The sequence below is a fragment of the Tiliqua scincoides genome, chromosome 1, assembly GCF_035046505.1.
Source record: "Tiliqua scincoides isolate rTilSci1 chromosome 1, rTilSci1.hap2, whole genome shotgun sequence".
Taxonomy (NCBI): domain Eukaryota; kingdom Metazoa; phylum Chordata; class Lepidosauria; order Squamata; family Scincidae; genus Tiliqua; species Tiliqua scincoides.
Window position 1 is genome coordinate 198,803,716 of NC_089821.1, and position 27,329 is coordinate 198,831,044.

General features: G+C 46.7%; 1 pseudogene; it reads right to left on the reverse strand.

Annotated features, from left to right (window-relative positions):
• Positions 1 to 201: 201 nt before the first annotated feature.
• On the reverse strand, positions 202 to 24,806 carry LOC136646861 (amine sulfotransferase-like; annotated as a pseudogene).
• Between the last annotated feature and the right edge of the window lie 2,523 nt (positions 24,807 to 27,329).

A 27,329-nucleotide genomic window follows, 5' to 3' on the forward strand; every position in this document is an offset into this window, starting at 1 on the left:
CTCATTCGCAGTCTACCCTGGAGATCAGAGGTGAGGCAAATCTCTTCCAAGATTTCACACATGAAAATAGGGACCCTCTTGTAGTGCTCTGACTACATGGGAGATGAATAAGGGACTATTCACAGCTCAGGAGGTAAGACTGCCTGGAGTGGTAGACCAGAGGTGGATGCAGGATAGGCAGGCCAGGAGCCCAAGGCTGCACTATAAGAGCCAGAAGTGGGGATAGCTCAAAAAGATGAGGAGGCCTGGGGGTTAGTTCTAAGGAAGGGCTACTGGGCCAGTGAAAGCACAGGAGAGATTATTGGAGGATTTTATGGGAAGCTGGGAAGATTTTATGGGAAGCTGGGAAACCCCAAGCCTCCATGAAGGACATGAGTGTTTCAGTGGTCAGTTCTTCATAGGTGCTGGGATCATCTGTAGAGCCCCAAACTCTCCCTTTGGAGGGGGTTTCCTCCAAGTGTGGGTCTGGGTGAGGGTTGACAGATGACTGTCTAAGCCAGTTTCCCTTTCCATTGTTACATGATACTGTTACATGGTTTATTGTATATTTTATAAGCAGTAGTCATTTTGCAACTGCCTGTTTTCCATCAGATTAAAGGCCAGGAAAGTGTTTGTTAATTTAGTTAAAGATATACTAGAGTAGCATTTGCCCCGAGTATTGTTGGTCATTCACCATTCAAAATAAACAGCAGAAGTAACAGTGTGCAAGCTGCCCAGCCTCCCTACTCATATATTGGCACTAAATGGGCACATGTCCCCATTGCCCTCTGAAAGTCAACTTCTGGCTACCCTTAGGAGATAAGACAAACCTAAAGAAGGAAAATGCTAGAACCTCTCACTCAACATGCTCAAGTGTTCCAAAAGGCAAAACTACAGAATAAACAAGTTAATTAACACAGAAAGATATGTGATACTTATGAGCATGAACAGAAAGCACTGGATGAAGTTATTAAACTTGCTGACCTTGGGCCAGTGGCTTTCTGTCAGGCAAAGTCACCCAATCCCTCACCCCACTGCAAACCCCAGATTTCTTGTGAGAAGATACAAATGGGTAGGAATCCCATGGATGCTGCCCAGACAAAGGGCAGTTTACCTACATGGTAGTACAACATTTAGAAAGCAATTCCCCATGTTTCAGAATTTGATGTCACACAGTTCTGGCTAGGATTTCAGTGATCTTTCTTTTGAACAAATACAGATTACATGTACACACTGCATACATAAATGTTCCTCTTTCCAGCAGAGGGCAGGCTCATAATTCATCATTGATATCCCAGCAAAACTTGAAGGGCAGCTTCTCCATCCTCTCCTTGAAAACACTGTCGAACCGTTCACTCTGGGCTACAGTCATTGTGTTTTTCCAGTCTCCAACAGTACCTGGCCCAGAAGCAGAGAAAGAGAGAGAATAGTTGTGTTCATGTGGATATCTAGAACTTCTGTACTTGAAGGGGAGGGGAGGGAAATGCCAACATAGTGTCAAATAAAAGCATATAGTGTTTAAATCAAAGCAGTGTTCATGAGGAAATGTTTCCAGGCTGCTGGCTAAGACACAGGAAATTCTGTTGCTCAATTATCAAGGATGAAGCTTAGGGTTACTGACACAAGATCACAACAGGAATACTTTCACAGGGGACATGAAAAGAGCCCCCAAAATAGTAGTGTTTGGATTTAATTTAGTACACTCCTGGTACCTTCCCTAGGTTGCTGGGCTTTTCTCCTTACCACTGGAGGTAGGGTATGCACACTAGGAGGCATGAGATCCAAGTCAATACAATACCACCTTTCTAACTGTCTCCATCCTTGCCAGCTCAGGGACTCAGAGGAGATGTAGCTTGTGCCTCAGCAATTCTCGAGTTACTACAGCCCCTGCCACTTCCTAAGGAGTCCTTTACAATAGTCCAGTTCTCCAGCCATGGAATAGGAAGAGAAAAAGAGAGTTGTCTGCTCAAGGTATTAACATTTCAGCTGCTCTTCCTGTCCTCAGTGGTTGGACAACCATATGATTCTCTGGACACTTCTAACCTACAACTCTATTGATTTTCCAATTGCTGATGTATCCTGTTCTAGCATGAGCCCCAGGTATCTGGTTACTGCATGGGAACAGAGGGCTGCCAAATCTGAGGCTGAGCCAAAAGAAGTAAAGGAGTTGGCCAGTTCTCTGGCAGCTACCACCACTTCTTCCTTCACAGTCCCCATGTGCAACCTTGTTCAATTTAACAGAGAAGCCTCACAATCATTCCAGTGTTGTTCATCTTGTTGGAATATGGGACTAGTGTTGGCTTTGTAATGACTGGGCAGTACTTCATATCTGAACCTGCATTCATTCACCTTTGCGAAGAAAGCGTCCTTTGCTTAAATCAATTAAATCAGAACCAAAGTGCTCATAGTTGCTTCTGTGATCCTGTCTCATTTTATCAATTGCAGCCTTGTCCACAACCTCGTCCACGCACTCTTCAGTCAGCCTCTTTCCCAAGAAGTTGCATATTTTCAATATCGTGCCTCGCAGATCCTGAAATTGGACAAAGTCTTGAAGGCAAATAATCTGCAATAGGGTATCATAGCCTAATAGCCTAATATCATATGACAAGAAAGAAAATGATCACTATTTCAGAGGCTGGGGATCAATTGTCCCTGAACTTTGCTCACTTCTTTGATGTCAGTTCTATAATGTAACATTCTCCATTTGGTGGTAGAGGTGAGGGGGGCACCAAATTGGCTTTGAAAAAGGCTTGATGAAAGGCCAAAATAAAGGTGGTTTTTGTGTGTTGTTTAAAATGAAGCAAAGAACCCCATCCTACCTAATTCTTCACGTGATGATGCACCTGTGCCAATGGGGGGCACACTGAAACTCCCGGGGGGAGTTTCAGGTCTCAGAGGTCTCCTTAATTAAGGGAACATTTTTCCCCTTGCCCCAGGGAAATCCTCTGCTGCCTTGACAGGTCTGCTCAGACCCATGCAAGCTACTTTGCCAGAGAAAATCTGAATGGACCTGAGTAGATGGATCAAGGCCAAGAAGGGGGATATGAAATTGGTGGCACAGCTGCCACCAGTATTGCTCCATTCCTGGTGTTCACATGTGCATGCATGCACACACGCACACAACAGTCTTCACCCCGTTCTTCCTTCAGTCCCCATTCCTCTCATCCCCATGACAATGCATCCATGTTGGCATTCCCTCGGTGGCTGCATCATGCAGGTACGGCTGTTTGCCTGTTGTGGCCGCATTTTATGGCGTGTCACTGCTTGCGATGACTGTAAAGCACTCGGCATTTCCAGAACACATGTTCAGAACACAGAGGCCCAATCGGGTTGTGCCATAAATAACTGTGCCATGTCTTACCTTCTTCAGTTCTTCATATGTGAGGAAGAGGATATTGAAGTCATTCCTGTGAGCATACCAGCCTTCGATGTGGTCCAACCATGAATTATATATTACTGGTAGGAGATAAATAGTTTGGTATAAAACTTAGTGTCGATCTAAAGGCAAATAGGTGCAGTATCAAAGGCTTTGATGTAAGTTGGAGAATTCAAATTTCTCTCAGCCGTGACCATGTTCTGATGCCTTAGCTCCCCACACCTAATGCCCAGCAGCTGTAATTTGGGATTAAAAATACTGATCTACCTACAAGATATTTTGAAGGACATCTAAGGACTTTGGAGATGATGCCTGTGCTGTGCTTTGAAGACATGGAATGAATGGTGATAAACTGAAAGAAACTGCCATCATTTCAGGCAATCTTAATCGTGATAGCTAGACTGATGTGTCCACTTAGGACAGCTGAACAGGTTGTGCAGCCTCATGATTTACTGACAACTGAAAGGAAGACTGCTCAGAAAAAGGAAATGGGTGAAAACTGAACCAGGTCTTTCTAGGAGTAGATGCATAACAAAGAACATATACAAGTGAACATGTCAGACAAACTGCACAGCATAGAGATAAATCTTTCTGCAGTCCACTGGACAGCACTCCTCCTGATCAGTTTACGGGTTCCTCAGAAATAAGTGCTCAAGGACAAATTAACTCTGGCAAAATCATCTATGGTCCTTTCTCTTTCTCAAAGGAGAAAGCAAGCAGAGGAACAACAGAGCTTCGTCATGCGGTAGCCAACAATTCTTACCTTTCCCTTCTAAAAATCTCTCCATGAAAGTATCAAAGTCTTCTACATCTTCCAATTTCTTTGAAACTTTGGAAAAATGGTAATAGGAGACCGAGACATCCTTTGGGTTTCTGGCCACATAAATAAGCTGCAGGAATTAAAATATATATATATTCTAATCACCAACCTTTTATATTAGTCCAAATCAGAGATTGGCAGGAAATTTTTTCCCTAAGAATTGTGCTCTTATCTCCTTGGTACTTCTGATGCTGTCCTTGATGCTTTATAGCCCTGGTGACCTGCTATCTCTCAGCTTTATCACAACACCCATGTCAGAGCTTTAACTCTGGAAAAGAAACTGCTTTCCTATCTTGTTTCAATTCTCCTTCTTCCTCACTTGACTATGACTGTCTTTTCTGGTTAGAGAAGATCTCACTCAGGTCACTGTTCTCACATTTACAAATCTCTCCTCAGTCCTTCAAAACTTGATTGTAAAAGGGCCCAATCCTATCCAACGTCATAAGGCCAGTGAAGCCGCAGTGTGACCCTATGGTAACAAAAGAAACATTCCATTACCTTGAGAGGCATCCATGACTGCCCCCCACTGCAGGATGCAGCGCTTGCCCCATTGGTGTGGCTGCATCAGAGCTGGAAAGTTGGAAGGGACTGGATTGCACCCAATGGCACCTCATTGCACCAGTATATACTGTTTCAGTTCTCCCTGATTTGGTCAATGCCTTTGTGACTCTTGGATTTCCCATAATCTGCTTTTTTGCAACTGCCTTCTCCATTTCACGATTTACTTCCATTCAGTGGCACAGATAATGATTGTGTAGCTTCTACACCTAAGGTAGCACTTAATCGAAGGAAGGGAGGAGGATAAAGTGAAAAGCAGGTTTTCTACTTGTTTAAATTAAACCTATACTTAACCCAGGTTAAACCTAATCTAAGTTAGAACATAACCCAAACAGGTCAGTAAATTGGGACACAGGATCTAGAGAGCAATAAATAATTAAACAAACCCAAATAAAAACTAGCTTGAGGTTACAAAAACAGTCCAGCCTAAGAGAACAGAACTAGGAGGGAAAGGACCTAGGAAGGGCCAATTCCCAACCCATTAAGAGCCCCATTAGGCTAATCCAAGCAGTCCATTCAGGAGCCTGCAGAGTAGGTCACGCCCATCAGCAGCCATTTGCCTTCCTGAGCTTTTGTAAACTCACCTGGGAAGGCCAGCCCCCTTTCAATCAGGAAGGAAGGAGGGGGGAGGAGCCAGCCAGGAGTATAAAGCTAGGCAGGCCATCACGTGAGGCTCTCTGCAGACGCGTGTGGCCTCTGGGAACCAAGTGCCTCTGGGAACTAAGTGCCAGGTAAGGCACAAGAGTTTAGCATCTGGGCGAGTTCAGCAGCAGCAGGGCAAGGAAGCCAGGGCCCCAGACACTGCCCTTCCTCTTCCCTAGAGAAAAGGGCTGCTATCCAGTGTACGGTTTTTAAAAGAACCCCTAAATAAAACAACAACAACAAAAAAGCTATGCAGTCAGACAGCCAGCAGCAGGATGGGGGCTATCCAGTGTTCTGCATCGAGTGCCACATGTATGATTATATGCCTCTGGGGCATAAGTCATGGGTGTGTCCTCGGTGCAAGGAGCTCCAGGCTCTCAGGGAACGCGTCCGCTCCCTTGAAGCCTTGGTGGCCGACCTGGAGAAGCGCAGGCAGCCAGAGGAGGACCGTGGGGAGACTTCCGGGGACGATCAGGCTTCGTCCCAACCTCAGGCGTGCAGCTCCTCGGCTGCCCGGGTGGGAAGTCTCGGGACTGGAGGACGTCATCCTGGAGAGGAGGGAAACAATTCCCTAGGGGGGATCCCTTCTCCAGGGGATGGGCCCGTATCCGAGCGCACTCGGGATACTCCTCGGCGGGAGGGGGGTCGGGGGCTTCTTGTAGTGGGGGATTCGATTATTAGAAACATAGAGAGGGGGGTTTGCGACGGATGTGAGGACCGCATGGTGACTTGCCTGCCTGGTGCGAAGGTTGCGGACATCACTTCTCGTCTAGACAGGCTAGTAGACAGTGCTGGGGGAGAGGTAGCGGCTGTGGTGCATGTCGGCACCAACGACGTGGGCAAGTGTAGCTGGGAGGTCCTGGAGGCCAAATTTAGGCTTTTAGGCAGGAAGCTGAAAGCCAGGACCGCAAAGGTAGCGTTCTCTGAAGTGCTACCTGTTCCACGCGCAGGGCCAGCTAGGCAGGCGGAGATCAGGGGTCTCAATGCGTGGATGAGACGGTGGTGTAGGGAGGAGGGGTTTAGATTCGTTAGGCACTGGGGAACATTTTGGGACAAGCGGGGCCTGTACAAGAGGGACGGGCTCCACTTGAACCAGAATGGAACCAGACTGCTGGCGCATAACATTAAAAAGGTGGCAGAGCAGCTTTTAAACTAATCCCTGGGGGAAGGCCGACAGGAGCCGAGGGGCATCCGGTTCGGGACTCCTCATCCCTATGGGATGAGGATGGGGAGGTTAGAGAACAACAAGACAAAGGTAGGGTAGGAGAAGAAATTGGGAAAGGTAGGGAGATGGGATGTGATAGACAGTTTGGCACAATGAGAGGATGCGGGGACAAAGGAGCGAATAAGCAGCCCATCCTGGGGCATTCCGTGTATAAATGCTTTTATGCGAATGCCCGAAGTCTACGAGCAAAGGTGGGAGAACTGGAATGTCTGGTGACAAGGGAAAATATTGACATAGTGGGCATAACGGAAACCTGGTGGAATGCGGAGAATCAGTGGGATACCGCAATCCCGGGCTATAAACTCTACAGGAGGGACAGGCAGGGGCGTGTTGGAGGTGGGGTGGCCCTTTATGTTAAGGAAGGGATAGAATCCAGCAAAGTAGAGATTGAAGGTGGGTCCGACTCCACCGTAGAATCTCTGTGGGTTAAATTACCAGGCTTGAGCAGCGATGTAATACTGGGGGCGTGCTATCGTCCTCCAGACCAGAAATCTGATGGGGACCTTGAAATGAGGCTGGGGTGGCCCTTTATGTTAAGGAAGGGATAGAATCCAGCAAAGTAGAGATTGAAGGTGGGTCCGACTCCACCGTAGAATCTCTGTGGGTTAAATTACCAGGCTTGAGCAGCGATGTAATACTGGGGGCGTGCTATCGTCCTCCAGACCAGAAATCTGATGGGGACCTTGAAATGAGGAAACAGATCAGTGAGGTGACAAGGAAGGACAGGGTTGTAATCATGGGGGACTTCAATTATCCTCATATTGACTGGGTCAATTTGTGTTCTGGTCACGATAAGGAAACCGGATTTCTTGACGTGCTAAATGACTGTGGCTTAGATCAGCTAGTCACGGAGCCCACCAGAGGACAGGTGACTCTGGATTTAATATTGTGCGGTACGCAGGACCTGGTTAGAGATGTAAACGTTACTGAGCCATTGGGGAACAGTGATCATGCTGCGATCCGTTTTGACGTGCACGTTGGGGGAAGAATACCAGGCAAATCTCTAACAAAAACCCTTGACTTCCGACGGGCGGACTTCCCTCAAATGAGGAGGCTGGTTAGAAGGAGGTTGAAAGGGAGGGTAAAAAGAGTCCAGTCTCTCCAGAGTGCATGGAGGCTGCTTAAAACAACAGTAATAGAGGCCCAGCAGAGGTGTATACCGCAAAGAAAGAAGGGTTCCACTAAATCCAGGAGGGTGCCCGCATGGCTAACCAGCCAAGTTAGAGAGGCTGTGAAGGGCAAGGAAGCTTCCTTCCGTAAATGGAAGTCTTGCCCTAATGAAGAGAATAAAAAGGAACATAAACTGTGGCAAAAGAAATGCAAGAAGGTGATAGGGGAGGCCAAGCGAGACTATGAGGAACGCATGGCCAGCAACATTAAGGGGAATAATAAAAGCTTCTTCAAATATGTTAGAAGCAGGAAACCCGCCAGAGAAGCGGTTGGCCCTCTGGATGGTGAGGGAGGGAAAGGGGAGATAAAAGGAGACTTAGAGATGGCAGAGAAATTAAATGAGTTCTTTGCATCTGTCTTCACGGCAGAAGACCTCGGGCAGATACCGCTGCCCGAACGGCCCCTCCTGACCGAGGAGTTAAGTCAGATAGAGGTTAAAAGAGAAGATGTTTCAGACCTCATTGATAAATTAAAGATCAATAAGTCACCGGGCCCTGATGGCATACACCCAAGGGTTATTAAGGAATTGAAGAATGAAGTTGCAGATCTCTTGACTAAGGTATGCAACTTGTCCCTCAAAACGACCACGGTACCAGAAGATTGGAGGATAGCAAATGTCACGCCTATTTTTAAAAAGGGAAAGAGGGGGGACCCAGGAAACTATAGGCCGGTCAGCCTAACATCTATACCGGGTAAGATGGTGGAATGCCTCATCAAAGATAGGATCTCAAAACACATAGACGAACAGGCCTTGCTGAGGGAGAGTCAGCATGGCTTCTGTAAGGGTAAGTCTTGCCTCACAAACCTTATAGAATTCTTTGAAAAGGTCAACAGGCATGTGGATGCGGGAGAACCCATGGACATTATATATCTGGACTTTCAGAAGGCGTTTGACACAGTCCCTCACCAAAGGCTACTGAAAAAACTCCACAGTCAGGGAATTAGAGGACAGGTCCTCTCCTGGATTGAGAACTGGTTGGAGGCCAGGAAGCAGAGAGTGGGTGTCAATGGGCAATTTTCACAATGGAGAGAGGTGAAAAGCGGTGTGCCCCAGGGATCTGTCCTGGGACCGGTGCTTTTCAACCTCTTCATAAATGACCTGGAGACAGGGGTGAGCAGTGAAGTGGCTAAGTTTGCAGATGACACCAAACTTTTCCGAGTGGTAAAGACCAGAAGTGATTGTGAGGAGCTCCAGAAGGATCTCTCCAGACTGGCAGAATGGGCAGCAAAATGGCAGATGCGCTTCAATGTCAGTAAGTGTAAAGTCATGCACATTGGGGCAAAAAATCAAAACTTTAGATATAGGCTGATGGGTTCTGAGCTGTCTGTGACAGATCAGGAGAGAGATCTTGGGGTGGTGGTGGACAGGTCGATGAAAGTGTCGACCCAATGTGCGGCGGCAGTGAAGAAGGCCAATTGCTTGGGATCATTAGGAAGGGTATTGAGAACAAAACGGTTAGTATTATAATGCCGTTGTACAAATCTATGGTAAGGCCACACCTGGAGTATTGTGTCCAGTTCTGGTCGCCGCATCTCAAAAAAGACATAGTGGAAATGGAAAAGGTGCAAAAGAGAGCGACTAAGATGATTACGGGGCTGGGGCACCTTCCTTATGAGGAAAGGCTACGGTGTTTGGGCCTCTTCAGCCTAGAAAAGAGACGCTTGAGGGGGGACATGATTGAGATATACAAAATTATGCAGGGGATGGACAGAGTGGATAGGGAGATGCTCTTTACACTCTCACATAATACCAGAACCAGGGGACATCCACTAAAATTGAGTGTTGGGCGGGTTAGGACAGACAAAAGAAAATATTTCTTTACTCAGCGCGTGGTCGGTCTGTGGAACTCCTTGCCACAGGATGTGGTGCTGGCGTCTAGCCTAGACGCCTTTAAAAGGGGATTGGACGAGTTTCTGGAGGAAAAATCCATTATGGGGTACAAGCCATGATGTGTATGCGCAACCTCCTGATTTTAGGAATGGGTTAAGTCAGAATGCCAGATGTAGGGGAGAGCACCAGGATGAGGTCTCTTGTTATCTGGTGTGCTCCCTGGGGCATTTGGTGGGCCGCTGTGAGATACAGGAAGCTGGACTAGATGGGCCTATGGCCTGATCCAGTGGGGCTGTTCTTATGTTCTTATGTTCTTATGTGTAGCCCGGTGCCAAGTTCAAAATATTGCCCTGGAAGTGATGTCACAACCGGAACTGACATCACGCCCAGGCTTTTTAAAAAGTGAAAATTGGGAGGAACCCACCTCCTCCACCCAGCAGCTCACAACCCACTTCCTCTGCTGCTTCCCCCCAGTCAGTGCCATAGCTAAGGCATATATCTGCTACGTGGGGTCAAAGAAGATTTTGTAGCCCCCCGAATGACAAAATCAAATTTAATTATGTAAATAAATAAAAAGTTATTGGTTCCATGCTGTATCTTAATAACATCTCATTAGCACTCAGAACAATCAGTCTCATAGGGCAGTTTGGAGTTAAACAAATCCACTTTTTGTTCCACAAGGCAGTTGTGTTTTCATTTTCTGGTTAATTGGCTATATCATTTGATAGAATACAGATATTCCAGTGCAGTTTGTTTCACTGCATTCTGCATTAAATTACTTTTCCGATGATATATTACATGATGGTATTATTCATACATACCAAGATTTTCACAATTTTGATCACTAGTGTCAAGCTCAGCTTGTTGCCCCCTTAAGCTTGCTGCCTGGTGCAACTGCCACCCCCTGCACCCCCTTAGCTACGCCACTGCTTCCATTGAGAGAGCCAATAAATACTATCATTGAACACCACAAGAGCTGTGCTCCTATAGGATTCTGCTCTGGAAAATATGCATTCAGGCTGGACAAATGGCATGGCTCATATTGATGCTAGCCAAACAACCTGTTCAAAAACAGCATGTTGTACAGTCCTTTTGAACAGTCCTTTCAAATTCTACCATTTTGGGATGCTGGGATACCCAATTTTTTCCCCAATTCTATTGACCACCAGTTGACCACCAGTTACATGATGCAGGTATGCACTGCGTGCTACGGTGAGGGCAACCAGGGAGACTCCTCCAGGTAAGAGAACTTGTCCCTTACATCTGGGTAGACACCCTGGTAGACAGACCTGTGCCAGCTCTATAGCTGCTCTACATCCAAGAGATTAAGGAGGCCACAGGGCTAAATTTGGGGGGATAGGATCTGGAGTCTGCGTATGCCACTGTGATGCTCCCCCTCCAGCCTGCTCCCCGCCTCATGCTCTCCCCTGAACTACTGAGTTACTCCCCCTGCCCTTCCCTCTCCCCTCTGGCTATGACTCCACTGTCTTAGCAGGACTGGTGTAGATCCTAGAGCCCCTGCCACACATGCCTCTCTGCTTGCCATGTGTGGTGGCAGCTGGGGAGGACAAGACAGTGGCTGGCATTTTGTGTAGATGTGAAACAGGTTGCGCTACTTAAAGCAGTTGCACCAGTGCAAGTTTTATCAAAGCCATGCTGCAGCAGAAACAGGTGAATTACTGTGCCCAAAGCAGCCCTATGCCCAAGGCTGATGAGACATCCACTACATCTCTGACCACTACGGAACTTTGAAAGGACAAGCACTGTGGCCAAACTACATATTTAGGGCAATGTGTGATTTCTCCTTAGTTAAGAGTCTTTCATTCATACCAAAATGGAAAAGAAAGGGAGAAAAATAACATGAAATACTATCAATGGAACTGAAATGTTATGTTAGAAGAACAGAGAACAACAATTTAAATTTACAGAATTAGTGGCAGGACCTACTTTTGCTCTTCCACTCCGCAAACCCTTTGGAACTAAAAAGTAGGGCAAATGAGTAGCAAAGAGACGAGGCGATGGCAGACTGATGTAATCTAACTTGTTGATATTGTATTCCAGCCATGGTACTCGGTCTATTAAGTTTGTGTTTTCAGTGCCATCTCGATGACCTTCATGGTAAATCAAGCTCAAAATTTGTTGAGTCCATACAGTGCCTGTAAAGAGAATATCATTCAGCTTATTTCTAACAATTGATGTAGAGGGTGCTTTAAGGAGCAACAGAAACCAAAGCAGGTGCTTCTTTGCTCCAAAGAGCCAACAGTCTAAGCTACAGTAGTGAAGAACACAACACAGGGAGATAGACAGCAAGCCAAGTCAGCACAGTCCCCTCTCACAGGTGACTGCGTGAGGCAGTACGGTATGGCACAGAGCTCTACCCTCTCAGCTTCACTCAGCACTAATTTCCTTCCTTGCCCACTTTCCAGCTCCACTCACTGCTCTTCCGCACAGCAGCACATGTGGATGCCCCCTGACCCTGCAGTGCAGTGGCAGTGGCTGCAGTGATGACAGTTAAACAGGGCCCTGGCTAGAGGCAGCTGGTGGTGACACGACAGAGGGGAGAGGGAGGAACAGAACACAGAGAGGGCAGGCAGCAGAAGGTGCATGTGGGCAGAGACAGGAGAGGTGGCAGTGGACAGGCCAGTAGGGTGCTGCCTAGGGTGCCATGGCACTGCTTGGCATGCCATGCCCTCCACTTGAGGCAATCACTTCACCTCGCTCATGGAAGGGTCTGACCTGAAGGCAAGAGTAGTAAAGGCCGAATGTCAGCAGCTGAAGTAAACATGTCCTTAGGTGTGAGTTCAGGGGTGAATGAAGAGGGCTACAGCCCAAAACGTGGTCAAAATTGTCATGTTGAGGCAGGAGCTGCACCTCAAGAAGTATGCCCATTCGAAAACATTGTTGTATTCCAATATGGGATAGTACTAATAATAATATAATAAAGTGAAATAGTGTCATGCACCACATTATCCACAATGGAAGTAGAAACGATAGAAGAAGAATGTGAATTATCAGCCCAAAGTACTTTGATCAGCTGATTCACATCAAAGGTATTTCTTCCAAGTTTTGGAAGTAGCTTGTGGTTAGGACTGAAAAGATCCATGATGGGCTTCGATGTGGTAGGACTCTGGCAGGGTTGCTACATTTCTCTTTGTGTTGCTTCAGCTCGGACTCACATAAAACGGTGACTAAAGAAATCATTGTCTGAAAGTTCTCACGGAATGGCTAGAGAAAGTTAATACAGAAGGCGTTTATTACAGAAACAAAGAGAAGTCTGACTTACGCTTCCAGTCTTACCTGATTTGGGATATGTGACTAGGAACACATCGCTGTCTCTGATTTCAAAATCTTCCAGTGAATCTAGGTATTCAGTTGTAACCACGTCTGGTATGAAATAAATCCCCTTGTATTTGAACAGGTACTTCTCTGATGGGTCCATCACTAACACCACTGGTACAGTGATACAAGAGTGACAACAGTACCTAGCATTATGAATTATGGTAGAATATTAAGAAAGGGCATGTATAAAAATCATTCTCCCTTGGTATTGAGGCATTCAATGTTCCTTCTCATGCAGTGTCAACCAAGTGCTGAAAATGGATTGACCAGAATGCAAACATCAATGCTATCTGTTTCACTTCAAGGGCTTGCTGTAATTGATCATGTAGCTCTTGAGGTTCTTAAACTCTGGTTAAAGAATGATTCACATGATTTTGTGGACTTGTTTCATTTTTTTTTGGGGGGGGGGAATGTTTCATTTGCACCAAAGCCTATGAAACCACACGCTGCCTTCTTACCACCATCTTTAGGTTAAAAGACTAACCTGTTTTGGATCCTCTCTGCATCATTTGAGAATGGGATATCTTTCGTACTACATTTTCAAATAATACCACTTCCAACATTAGTGACAAATCTTCATGGATCATAAATACAGAGTGCCATTAATCCTGATAATCATGTAAGATATTTTCCAGTTATTATTTAAGGCTGCAGTCCTATGCACACTTTCCTCGGAGAAGTCCCATTGTACACATTATGGCTTACTTCTGAGTAGACATGCATAGGATTGTTTTCTAAATCAGCAAGATTATTTATTGAGAGATGCAATGTGATAGTAAACATTCTAGGTACAGTCCCAGAGACTCATCTAAACAGCAACAGCAACAATATTCCATTTCTTTTTCCAGGAAGTAATCAAGTCCATAACGGAGAAATTAGTTTGTTCTCAAAGAATAACCATGTCATGCTGTTGCAGCAAAAATGTAAGACTTCTGGCACCTTAAAACCAGTAAAGCATACTTTAATGTGAACAACTTTTCATGTTGCCTTGAAAGATTCTGTCACAAGATTTTCTGTCATTATAATTCAGTAAAGCTCTTTCTTCACTAATATGTTTTGATGGGAGATGCTTACCTTCCAAGAGCTCCTTTAAACCGGTCAGAGAAACTTCTTTTGTCTCCTGGAATTTCCTAATCAGTCTATGGATCCTGACATTCAGATCCTCAAGCACAGGAACTTCTTTCTGGTACTTTCTGACTAGATGGGCCCTTTATACACCATCTAATATCTATTTGTAGGCAGTTCCTTAGTAAATCATTGGTGCAAACCGATTCTAGTGCAAACACTTGAAATTAATGCAGGCCCTGTGATGCAACCTTTTTACACATACCTGATAAGTTTGTACAATTCGTGCTGCTGAGCTGTATCAAGAATGTCATGTGCCTTTTTCTTGCTCACAATTGGAATCAAATTGTTCAGAAGACGATGTGTAGAAGGCACGTCCAGGAGTGCAATCCTGTGTGCCTCTACTCTGAAGATCTATTGTGCTCAATAGAACTTACTCTCAGGAAAGTGCATACAGGTTGAGTCTCATTATTCCTTAGGGTTCCCTTCCAAGAACTTTTGGATGGCAAAAAATGCACTATATAGCAAATCAATTTAAAAGACAAAGGCTGCAATCCTAACCACACTTTCCTGAGAGTAAGCCTCAATGAACAAAATAGGACTTACTTCTGAGTAGACCTGGTTAGGATTGTGCCCAAAGTCTCTTGGTTCTGGTGATTTAAAAACAGCCTTGCTGACCTTTGTAATGCACAGAGTCAATCTGTCTCTCTCCAGGCGCTTAAGCTAGGAGGCAGCAATCCTTCCCCTTCACCAGGAGCCCCAGAGAGGGGGAAAGAATGGAGGTGATAATCACTGCCATTTAGCCTTCTTTATATTAATAGTAGCCTATTAATACTGTTAATAATAATTCACGTGCTCAGGGCGAAGGGAGGAGTGAAGCCTGCAGAGAGAATGATTGATGGATTGTCAGCCGCCTGCCCTCTCTCACATTATTAAACTACTGTTTTCCTTTAATTTAAAGTGCCCTTCTCATCAGCTTTGAGATAAAAAAATCTGTGGAATCTGTGGATACTTAGGTTATACCTGTAATCACTTGCATGACTGTCTCTGCAACAGTAAAAAGCAGTTTTTTAAACTATGATTTTAAAGGGGTGCATTTTCCCCTTCTCCAGGGATCAGCACATTCCTTCTCATTTGCAGGGGCCATTTGTGTTGAGTCAAATCCGTGTATAAAAAAATCTGTGTATAACAAGGCTGGACCTGTATAGAATTACAGTCTAAATAGACAAAAGAGAGTCAGACACTGTACAATGTGCTATGTGCACCCGGAACCCGGAATCTCTCCCTGCTGCCTTCTGCCCACCCTCCCCAGACCCTTGTGTTGGCCAACACAAGTCTCCCCTTTTGAGTCGGCGCCGACACTGGATTCAGCCTCCACAGGCCGGCATGTGTCCCTGTGCTGGTCCAGCCGACTCTCGAGGAAGTGCAAATGTGCTTTTACGTGCTTTATTGCTTTACAGCAATATTTTTCAAATATTGAACAATTTGATTCCAAGTGTGAGCAACAAAAAGGCACATGACATTCTTGACACTGCTCAGTAGCATGTATCATACAGACTTGTCAGATGTGTGTAAAATGGTTGCATCACAGTGCCTGCATTAATTTCAAGTGTTTGCACTAGAATCAGTTTGCAAACTGCATCTTATTCAATGAGTTATTAAGGAATTGCCTTCAATTCAAATATCTGAATGGTGTGTAAAGAGCCCATAAAGTGGGTATAAAGGGTTAGGGTATAAAGTGTGATAAAAGAATATTTGGATGAGTTACATTACATCTTCAAAAGTTAGTATGGAACTTGGCATCTGAAAAATGATTGTAGTCCCAGGGATTTCTTCCTGGACGGAAATGTCCAGGTGAACACTTTGCTATAGAAACCTTCTATATTGCTCAGAGTTCTCTAACTGTGACCACACATCTAATAAGATCTATAGAGACACAATATAAGACACTATCTAGTACAGTTACAACTAATGATGTACCCCACATTATCCATCCGGTGCAGGAATCCCAGAAGGAAGGTTTCCCTTTAAATTCAGCCTTTAAAATAGAACTTGGTTTTGTTCACTGACAAGAAGCATGCCAGGTGAAGACCTGCATTTGAACCTCCACATTTTTTAACAGTTATTTAAACCGTATTTATTCTGTCTTTCCACCCAAATGAATTCATTCGTCAATGAAGCTTGCTGACCATGGCCAGTCGCTATCTGTCAGCCTAAGTTACACAACACCTCACCCCAATTGCACCTCACCCCAGATTTCCTGGCTGGCAAAGGCTGGCAAATCTGAGGCTGAGCCAAAAGGAGTAAAGGTGTTGGCCAATTCTCTTGCAGCTACCACCACCTCTTCCCACACAGTGTCCATATGGAACCTTGTATTATACAGAGAAGCCTCATAGTCATTGCTATGTTTATGATGAGCTCTTGCCCATCATGCTGAAATATAGGACTAGTGCTGGCTTTGTAACAACTGGTGCTATTTGAAATGTGAATCTCCATTCATTCACCTTTGCGAAGAAAGCATCCTTTGCTTAAATCACTTAAATCAGAACTAAAGTTCTCATAGTTGTTTCTGTGATCCAGTCTCATTTTATCAAATGTAGCTTTGTCCACAACCTCTACTTCCTATTCAGTCAGCCTCCTTCCCAGGAAGTTGCATATTTTCAATACACTGCCTTGCAGATCCTGAAATGAACAAAAGTTTTCACAGCAAGTCAGTTACCACCGGGTTATATTACATAACCTAAGAACACAGAACAAGAAAGATAATGAACAATATCTCAGAGGTTGAAAGTTCAATTGGCAGTGAACTTTGCTTGTGTACTTGATGTCAGTTCTATAACATTCTCCACTTGGTTTGCCTGTTGAATTGCTGTTGAATATCCTTGCATATGGGTTACTTCATCAACTTTTCCAACTGCTTCTATGTTCCAGGATCCAAAGGATCCTGAAGGCTTTGGAAAAGGCTTGGTTGAAGGTCAAAATAAAGATGGTTCTTGTATGTTGTTTGATATGAAGTGGAGAGCCTCATTCTCCCCAGCTCCTCTGGCTTCAGTCCAGTTGCACCAATGTCTGAGGGGGGTAATGGTTTTGGGTCTCAGAAGCCTTCTCCATATAGAACATTTTTTCCTCTGTTGCCGTGATGGGTGTACTCAAACCTGCTCAAGTTACTTGAGACCTGCTCAAGCTGGAGCAAATCCGAGTGGACCAAGGTGGATCAAGGCAGTGACACGCAGTGAGATCTAGGTCTGGGGAGGTAATAAACACTCACTTTCCCCCTCCCTCCAGAAATAAAGGATAGCTCAGTACAGGCCCCCTGAAGCAACCGAAAAGCTGCTGTACAGAGCAGTTGTTCGTGCAGGTTCCCTTTTCATGGCTTTTTTTAAACATAAGAGAAGCAACTCTTCCCTCTACCTCCTCAGAGCTTGCTGATGCAGGCATCCTGCTATTTTTGGATTGGAAGCCTGCTGCCATGCTTTTTAAAAAAAACAAAACTGGAAGACACCCATGATTGCAGCCTAACTGGTTCAAAGCAACTCTTCCTGATGCCAGTGGTGACCTCCCAATTCCTGTGCCCTGGGGCAAAGGTCCGTGATGGCACCCTCCAAGCAGGATGTCATGGGCCTCCCACGCACAAATCCCCCCCCCCCCCGGCTTACCTGATGCTTACGGAACCTCACACGATCGTAGACTGTGTTAGGGAAGCTTCCTGAAGTTTTAAACTGTGCTTCCAGAAAAAGTTTCCGACCCTGTTGGGAGCCTCAGATAGGCTTCCACAGGGTCCTAAAAGCTCGGGCCCAGGGCATTTGCCCCATTGTCTATAATGGGAGGTCCGCCACTGCCTGATGCTTCCCCAAAGACTGATGACACAAGATCTGTCTTTTTTATTTTTGGGCAATGGAGGTAGCTCTCCCTGGTGGCTTTAACTCCACAAGCATCCCTGCCTGTTTTGTCCCTTGTAAGTCACCATAGTGACTGAGCTGATCAGTAGCTCTGCTTGTTCCTTCCGTGTTTGTGTTTGTGTTGCTTTAAAGAGACAGAGCAGAAAGGAGCAGCTTCAGAAAGGCAAAATGTACATTTTTGTTTTTTAAAACTTGCTGTGTTAAGTGAGGTTCTGCCTCCCCTGCCGTCCCTGACTGCACCTCACTGGATCAAGGCTGGGAAGGGGATTATGAAATCAGTGGCATTGCTGCCACTGTAATTGCCCCCTTACCACCTTGATACACACACATACTTCCACCCCAGTCTCTGCTCTGTTCCTCCTCAAACCCCCACCATTCCTCCCACCCGCTGGCCACCCCCACACCAACATACTGACACTGGGGTTCCCACAGCAACTGTTGCCAGTTGTGCGGGACATTGGGGTTCCCACAGTTGTGCAGATATAGCTGCTTACCTCTTGTGGTGGCAGCCAGTCTGCCCTTTACAGCACATCACTGTTTGTCATGGATGTAAATGCTCTGCATCAGCAGAATACACAGAGGCCCAATAGGATTGGCCAGAAATACTTGTGCCGAGTCTTACCTTCTTCATTTCTTCATACGTGAGGAAGAGGATATTGAAGCACACCAGCCTTCAGTGTGGTCCAGCCAGGACATATATGCTACTAACAGGAGATAAGTTGTTTGGATATCAATGTTAGTGCAGATCTAAAGGCAAATTGGTATAGTTAGAGGCTAGGATATAAGTTGAGTAGTTTAAAGCAGAGGCCTAGCTAGGTCATTTGACACCCAAGGCCCATAAATTTTTGACACCCCCCCCCATGCAAATGACAAAATTATTTTCAGTAATAGTCATGACATGAAGTGAATAATAATAATGACCAGAAGATTTCCCCACAAGCAGGGGATGAGTGCCCTCCCCTGCGGTTCCTCCCTTGCACATAATACTCAGTGACATACTGATCCTGCATCCAGAGGTTCACGTAGCCATCATGGTTAATAACCACTCATGAAAATTGAATAAGGTCACCCTAGGACTAGATGCAGAACGAAGAACATTTTTAGCGGAGTCCAGCAGGTCAGGGTGGCATGTGCTGCTCTGGGGTTGCCGAACCTTGGGGGGGGGGCGTTTGGTGACCCCAAGCGCTGGAGGCACCACTGGGATGGAAGCTCTTGGACTCCTGGGAAATTCAGCCCTGAGCAATAGAGGTCTCAGACATGGAAAAGAGGGAGGTATTTCCAACCCCCGCAGTTCTCCTCCCTAGCCACGCTCCTGCTCAGCACTCACAGGCATGCTGGCTTATCTCCAGCTGGGCTGCCTCGCCTGTATGGGCTGTCATCACTGGCCTGCCCTGGCGCTTTATATGGGCAACCCTGTGCTTATTGATTGCCTCCTTATCCCCTGACCCCTCTCCTGTTATTTGGCCCATCCTCTCATCATCCTGGCTTCTCCCTTGCATTCCCTTGGCCCTGGGTGTACCACCCTTGCATTCCCTCGGCCCTGGGTGCCAGCGTTGGCCTCCTCTAAGTTCATGGAGTTCAGGTAGTGGAAGCTAATGACACCTTCTTAGAAATGCGTGTGGAAGAGGCAGTCCTCTGTTGCTGAGGCCCAAAATCGCCCCAGAAGACTCTGCAGTGGATATGTCAGTTTAGTCTGAGAAACATTTCAGTCTAGTTATCTAAGAGCATAGGGAGAAATGTTTCAACAGTCTGCATGGTGGCTCTCCTCCTGATCAGTGAATGGTTTCCCCAGAAGTAAGTGAACAAGAGCAAATTAACTCTGGCAAAGTCATCCCTGGTCCTAGAACCTATTCAGGTTTTACCAGCATTTATTGAAATGCACATTCACAACTAGCACTACATTATCAAGAATAGATATGTTGATTCTTGCAGCTGGTGTTCATCTATCACAAGACCAAATGACATCGATATAAGATGTGATGCATCTTTAAGGAAGCTAAATAGTAAACTGGGCAATAAGGTGACTAAGAGTGACAAGGAACATAATGGCTTGTTCCCACACAAGAATCACATCAGTAGGCTGAATTCATCATTGCGGGTTGTGTTCCTGGAATGTGCAGTGAATTAATCAGCACACAAAACAGGGAAAAGAGAAACAATTTTGGCAGCTCTCAAAGAAAGAAGTGCCAGGCAGGGCTTGAAGAAAAGCAGTCAGCTGAAAGAAACTGAACAAGAAAAACCCATTCAACATGTTGGGACAAGTGCTCCAGAAAAACGGAAGCACAGTTTCCGACCCTGTTTGGGAGCCTCAGATTTTTAAACCCCCTCTCCCCCCCCCCCCCGGCCATGTCTGTGGCTGCCCTAAGCTCACATTAAGGCCCAGGCAGGACCCTTAAGGTTCTGTCCTGGATAGCTTGCCTTAGCCAACCAAGGCAGGCCCAACTGAATAGCCGGCACAGGACCTCCCTGCAACCATACAGTATTATTTGATTATGAATGGAATCTCTTTTGGAACTAACAGTAGTTGCACCAGTGCAAGTTTTGTCAAAGCCATAATGCAGCAGGAACAGTTGAAATACTGGGCCCCCAAGCACTCTACGCCCAAGGCTGATGAGACATCCACTACATCTCTGACCACTATGGAACTTTGAAAGGACAAGCACTGCAGCCAAACTACATATTTAGGGCAATGTGTGATTTCTCCTTAGTTAAGAGTCTTTCATTTATACCAAAACGGAAAAGAAAGGGAGAAAAATAACATGAAATACTATCAATGGAAATGAAGTGTTATGTTAGAAGAACAGAGAACAACAATTTAAATTTATAGAATTAGTGGCAGGACCTACTTTTGCTCTTCCACTCCGCAACCCCTTTGGAACTAAAAAGTAGGGCAAATGAGTAGCAAAGAGACGAGGCGATGGCAGACTGATGTAATCTAACTTGTTGATATTGTATTCCAGCCATGGTACTCGGTCTATTAAGTTTGTGTTTTCAGTTCCATCTCGATGACCTTCATGATAAATCAAGCTCAAAATTTGCTGAGTCCATACAGTGCCTGAAATGAGATTATTCAACTTTTCATACCACTAATGTACATTGTACTTTAAAGAGTAACATAAGCCATAGCAGAAGGTTCTCTGCCCCAAAGAGCCAACATTCTAAACTAGGGATGGCCAACCTACAGTGTGCCACTTTTTATGCGGAGAACCTTGAATGTGCCACTTCACTATAATGTCACTTTTAGCAATTACCACAATAGATAAATTGATCCTCCAAGTGCCAGGGCAGTATATCTCCAAATGCCAGAAGGTACACAGGTACACAACAAGAAACAGGGGAGGATTGGTGCCTATTTGGGGCATTCCAAAAGTATTTGACTGACCGCAGGTGAGGCCAGAACGGTGGCTCTCATGGACCTTTAGTCCAGGTCAGCAGAACATGTTTGGGGTCCATCACACCTCTGCACAGCACAGCCATCCTCCCTCTGCCTGCCCACCTTCTCATCCTCTTAGTTAAGATCTCTTTGCAGATGATCTTAGTGAATATTTTCCTGAAGATGGAATCTCTGCCCAGGTGGCATTGCTCATCTCATGGGCCATCTCTGCGCTGCCACGCTCGGCCCCCATGGCCTTCTACAGCCCTCCCCATACCTCTTCAGCACTCCACCAGTAGCAGCCTTCTTGGGTAAGCTAGTAACCCACCAGATAGCAGAAGGCAGGTCACCAGCATCTGACCCACTGGCTTTCTCTCCTGTCCATCATTGTTTTCCTTCCTTTCTGCCCATTTTCCAACCAGAGCAAATCAAGCAGAGTAGGTGTGGCTGCCCTGAGTGCACCCATTGCAGCGATAGAATTTTGGAAGTGTGCTGTAGAAGGAGGAGCTAAGAAATAAAGCAAACCATAAGGGCAGGAGGTCTGGTCTAGAGGGTAGAGCCTCTGTCTGCCTGAAGATAACATCCACAAGGTCGCCAGTTCGAGGCCACCGGCACCGTGCGACCTTGGAGCAGCTGACAAGCTGAAGCTGAGCGATTCCATCTGCTCTGAGCGTGGGAGGATGGAGGCCAGAATGTGAAGCCAGATCGGAATGAAACACCTGAATGTAGTGGTTCTTGAAAGAAAGAACCTTCTTTCAAATTGTAAAAATCCCTATTTAATAAGGGATTTAAATAAAGCCTGCCTATGTAAACCGCCTTGAATAAAGTCTTGAATAAAGACCAAGAAAGGCGGCATATAAATACCTGTTATTATTATTATTATAAACTACTGTGGCTCTTTTGTTGCTCTTATTTAAATGTTTTTCAAAAAGACATGGCGACTTTGTGCTTGCCACTTGGAAAGTGTCCACTAGTGGCACATGTGATATGGCTTGGCCACCCTTTGTCAAAATGATAACAGTGAAGTTCACAACACAGGAAGACAGAGAGCAAGCCGAGTCGGCACAGCCCCCTCCTGCAGGTGCCTGATGCAGCATTTTATAGCACTCTGCTTCGCTCAGCACTCACAGCCCAATCCCATCCACACTTTCCTGGGAGTAAGCCCCATTGACTCTAATGGGACTTACTTCTGAGTAGACATACATAGGATTTCCTCCATGCCCTCTTTCCAGCACTACTCACTGCGGTTCCCCACAGCACCACATGCAGCTGCCCCGACCCTGAAGTGCAGTGCCAGTGGCTGTGATGCTGCCAGTTATGTAGGGTCCTGGTAGAGACAGCTGGTGGTGAGGTGAAATACAGGTGAAATACAGAAAACAGAGTGGGCAGGCAGTGGGTAGGCTGGGTGGGTGGTGCCCATGGCTACATGGCACTGCTTGGCATGCCACGCTCTCCATTTGAGGCAACCATTTCACCTTGTCCAAGGGAGGGTCGGGCCTGATATCAAGAGTAATAAGGGCTGAACTTCAGCAACTGCAGTAACATGTCTTTAGGGGTCAGTTCAGTGGTGGATGAAGAGGGCTAATTGAGCAGAAATTGCAATGTTGAGGCAGGAGCTGCAAGACAAGGAGTATGTCCAACTCTAAAGCATTGTTGTATTTCAATATGGCATAGTATTAATAAAAATAAACAAAGTGAAATAATGCCATACACCACATTATCAATGGAAATAGAAATGATAGTAAGAATTCATAGAAGGAGAATGTGAATCGCCATGAAGGGCTTTGATGGGGTAAGGCAGAGTTAGATGTAGCAACTTATCTTTGTGTTGCTTCTGCTCCTAATCACATGCTCAGTGCTGTCACTAGCGGAGTGGGGGGTGTGTGGGCCGCACTGGGTAACACGCACGGGGGAGTGACGCCACTAGTAACCAAAAATCATGGTTTGTAGGACTAATACCATCATATTATATACCATTTGCTGTGTAATTTACAGTGTAATGCAGTGAAAAAAAACTGGAATGAAATATCTCCATTCTATCAAAAGTTATGGCCAAAAAACCAGAAAACAAAAATGCAACTGTTTTATGTAACAAAAAGTACATTTTCTTACTTCAAAACAGACCAACGAGACTGATTGTTCAAAGAGCCAATGAGATGTTATTATGACACAGCATGGAACCAATAAGGTAGTAGTAACGTTACACCCTGGGGGGTGGGGGGGCACCACGAGTGACCAAAATTGCTTAAATTGCAGTTTATAGTAATAATACCATCATGCTATATATCAATCGATGTGTAATTTCACGCAGAATGCAATAAAATAAACTGTATTGAAATTTCTGTGTTCAACCGAAAGATCTAACCAAAAAACCAGCAGGGGTGGAAGGCCCATCATGGGGGTGATGTGCTGGCCTCCTGCCCTGGGTGACACGAATCCTACTGACGCCACTGCACATACTGTCCTACTTAAAACACATGTGACACAAAACACTGACTAAAGAAATAATCGTCTAAAACATGGCACTGAAAGACTAAGGGACGTTAATACAGAAGGTTTTAACTACAGAAACAAATAGAAATCGGTTTTTCTCTCAGGAAAATGCTTCCAGTCTTACCTGATTTGGGATACGTGACTAGGAATACATCGCTGTCTCTGATTTCAAAATCCTCCAGTGAATCTAGGTATTCTGGTGGTCTGGTTGGTCTAGGTGGTCTGGTTGGAAGTAAACTCCCTTGTATTTGAACAGGTACTTGTCTGGTGGCTCCATCACTGAAACTGATTTACGGCGACACAACGGTGACAACAGTTCCTAGCATTATGAGTCATGGTAAAATGAGAATCAACGGAAGGAATGTATAAAAATCATTCCCCCTTGGTATTAGAGGAAGCCAATGATACTTTGCATGCATTGTGTCAACCAAGTGCTGGAGACTGATTTATTGGAAAGCAAATGTTTATTTCACTTCAAGGGCTTTCTGTAATTGATGGGTATAACAGAAGTGCCCTTGAGATATCTAAGATCTGGTTAAAAAAGAATGATTCACACAATTTGACAGACCTGTTGAACTTTTTTGGAAGTTTGCAACAAAGTCCATGAAATGCTTCACACACTGCCTTCCTACCACTACCTTTGGCCAAATGAACTGCAGTCTGTTTTGGCAGTTTGGGCCTAGTTTGGGCAGTCTGGCCCTGGGTGTGGAATGAATAGCACTTGGGGGACCCATCCTTTATCTCCTTACCTATCATCCTAACTTTGGCCACCAGGCTTGCCCAACTACTACATTACGCACATGTTGCTTGTGCTGACATGCACCACAGCCACTACCTCCTCCCCAGCACTATCTACTAGTTTATCCAAATGAGACATGATATCTGCAACCTTCACATCAAGCAGGCAGGTCACCCTGAAGTCCAAACATCCATCGCAACCCTCCTCCTATGTTCTTGACTACTCTTACGGTCTATGTTCTTGACTACAGAAATGTTTGCTTTCACGCTGCCAAATGCATTGCATGTGTTCCCACTGTGTCTGTGGGCCGTTCTGCTGACAAATGCTCTTTCTGTCAGTGGAAAGTCCACAGGGCTTTGGACTTCAAAGCCCATGTCCTGCAGCAACCTTTCCTGTTCAAGTTGAAGGATGGCAGTGTGGGCCTTTCTGTTGACAAATGCTCCTTCTGTCAGTGGAAAGTCCACAGAGCTTTGGACTTCAAACCCCATGTCCTGCAGCAGCCTCCCCTGTTCAAGCTGAAGGATCTTGTCAGCTCTGCTCCCATAGACTGCTGCAGTAGCCGCCTTTCAGGAGTTCGGTTCCTCCTTTAATTGTTCTTCGCTCTTCCTTCAGTATCAGCATGTATGCTACAAGGGTTTACACTTATCCATACTGCAAGACATTATCCAAGATCTTGATATAAGGTCTGGGAATGGTGGAGGAGGAGAGGAGCAAGTCCTGGACCAAGACCACAGCAAGATTTACTTCCCATTTTACCCAATAGATAGCCTTTCCTCTGCTTTCAGCTCAGGATCGCATAAAGCAGGCGTGCTCAAGACGTCGATCGCGATCGACCGGTCGATCGCCAAGCAAAATCCGGTCGATCACACGCTGAGCCTCCCGCCCACCATGTTGAAAGGGGCGGGAAAGAGCCCCGGAGCTTCCCGATTGGCCCGGCGCCGCCGAGTGTCCCGGATGCGATGGCGGGCCAATCGGGAAGCTCCGGGGCTCTTTCCTGCCCCTTTCAACATGGCGGGCCAATCGGGAAGCTCCAGGGCTCTTTCCCGCCCCTTTCATTGATTTCAATCAATGATTTCAATCAATCAATCAGCCCGGGTGAGCTCGGTGCGGGGCCCGGATGGTTGGAGAGCGCCGTCACTCTGGCCTGGGAGGCGGTGCCGAGCAGGGCTTGCAGCATCAGTCCGGGTCTCCGTGGTGCAGCTGCTGCCAGGGCTGGGGAGCGGAGCAGCAGGGAGCCCACGGCCGCAGCGGAGGGACGCCTCCTCCCGGGGAGGCAGCTCCCTTCTCCGCCTCCAGCAGCAGCAGCTCTGAAAAAGTTGCAGCGCAGAGAGAGCTGCGCCGCCCGACCACAGAGGCGAGTGCACTCCGGCCAAGAAGCAGCTGCCATGAAGCCTGGCGGGGAGCAGGAGGCTGCCGGGGGAGGCGACCCCTGGAAGGAGTGCGTGGAGGTGGCGGTGCAGCTGGGGCGGTGAAGCCGGGGGCAGCGGCGCGGGCAGGCGGCGCGGGAGCCCGTAGCCGGCGGGGACGCTCTAGTTGCTGCTGCTGTCCCGCAAGGGCGCTGCCGTCCCCACCTCGGGAGCCGGGCGCTGCGAGGTTGCGGCCGGCGGGAGGGCGAGCGCCTCCGGAGGCGCCGCCGAGACCTCCTCCCTGGGGACAAGTAAGGGGAGCCCGGGAGGAAGCGCGGCGCGGCTGGGCTGCGCTGCCTTGCGTCGCCGCCTTCCTCCTGATACCAGTATGCCCAGCTCACAATATGGAAATATCCCAAGATGCCCAGTTCACCCATAAGGCTCTTCTCTGACCAAAAGCCAGCATCTAAAAATCTCTCTCAGAGAACAAGTTAGCTGTGGTATGTTCACAAGGGTAAGACAGAAAGTCATAAACAAGGGCCATAAACAAATAAAAGGGATGCATAGAGTACCAGATCCTTTGTAACGGATATCTCTGTAAACAAATTGCCGATGCGTATCGAATTGCCCTCCTGAACATCCTGAGGATCAAGATGTTGATCTGATAACCAAGCCAAATGTTTGTGGAACTGGTGGTCTGTTATTTTTCTCATGCTTACCATGGATGTGTTTTGCTCTCTTTGTGTGCTCTTGTACCCCCCTCCCCTACCTAGACCATCCTATAAAACCAGCATCATTGTAATTGTTTAGGGTCTCTCCACGTGTGTGTGTTTGTGGAGGGCCCCGTTTGCAAACGAGTAAAACGTTAGAAGTCCTTTGAATTGTCCTGTCGCCTGTTTGTTTGCCTCTCCAAAAATCCAAAGAACCGAGTGTGTGTTCATTCGGAAACACTCCCGAGGCTGGGATCAGCCCTGCGGCACCCTCGGAGAACTTTTCCTGCTCCCAGAGGGTGAGCTGAGCAGGCGCCTCGGGGCGGAGGGAGGGTGGGCAGGGAAGAGGGTGTGGGGCTGCCCCCAAGTTTGCCCCCTGGAGGGCTCCCCAGCCGCTCCCCTGGCCCTACACCTGGTGTCCCCCCACTTCCCATCACCCCCCCAAGTTGCTCTCCTGGAGGGCTCCCCAAACCCTCCCCTGGTCCCATACCTGGTGTCCCCCCATTTCCCATCACCCCTCCAAGTTGCCCCCCTGGAGGGCTCCCCAGCCGCTCCCCTGGACCCACACCTGGTGTCCCCCCACTTCCCATCACCCCCCCAAGTTGCTCTCCTGGAGGGCTCCCCAACCCCTCCCCGTGGCCCCACACATGGAGTCACCCTACTTCTTCTCATCACCCCCCAAGTTGCCCCCCTGGAGGGTAGATCTCTGGGCCTTGCTGGGTTTCAAAGTAGCTCTCGAACCAAAAAAGTGTGAGCACCCCTGG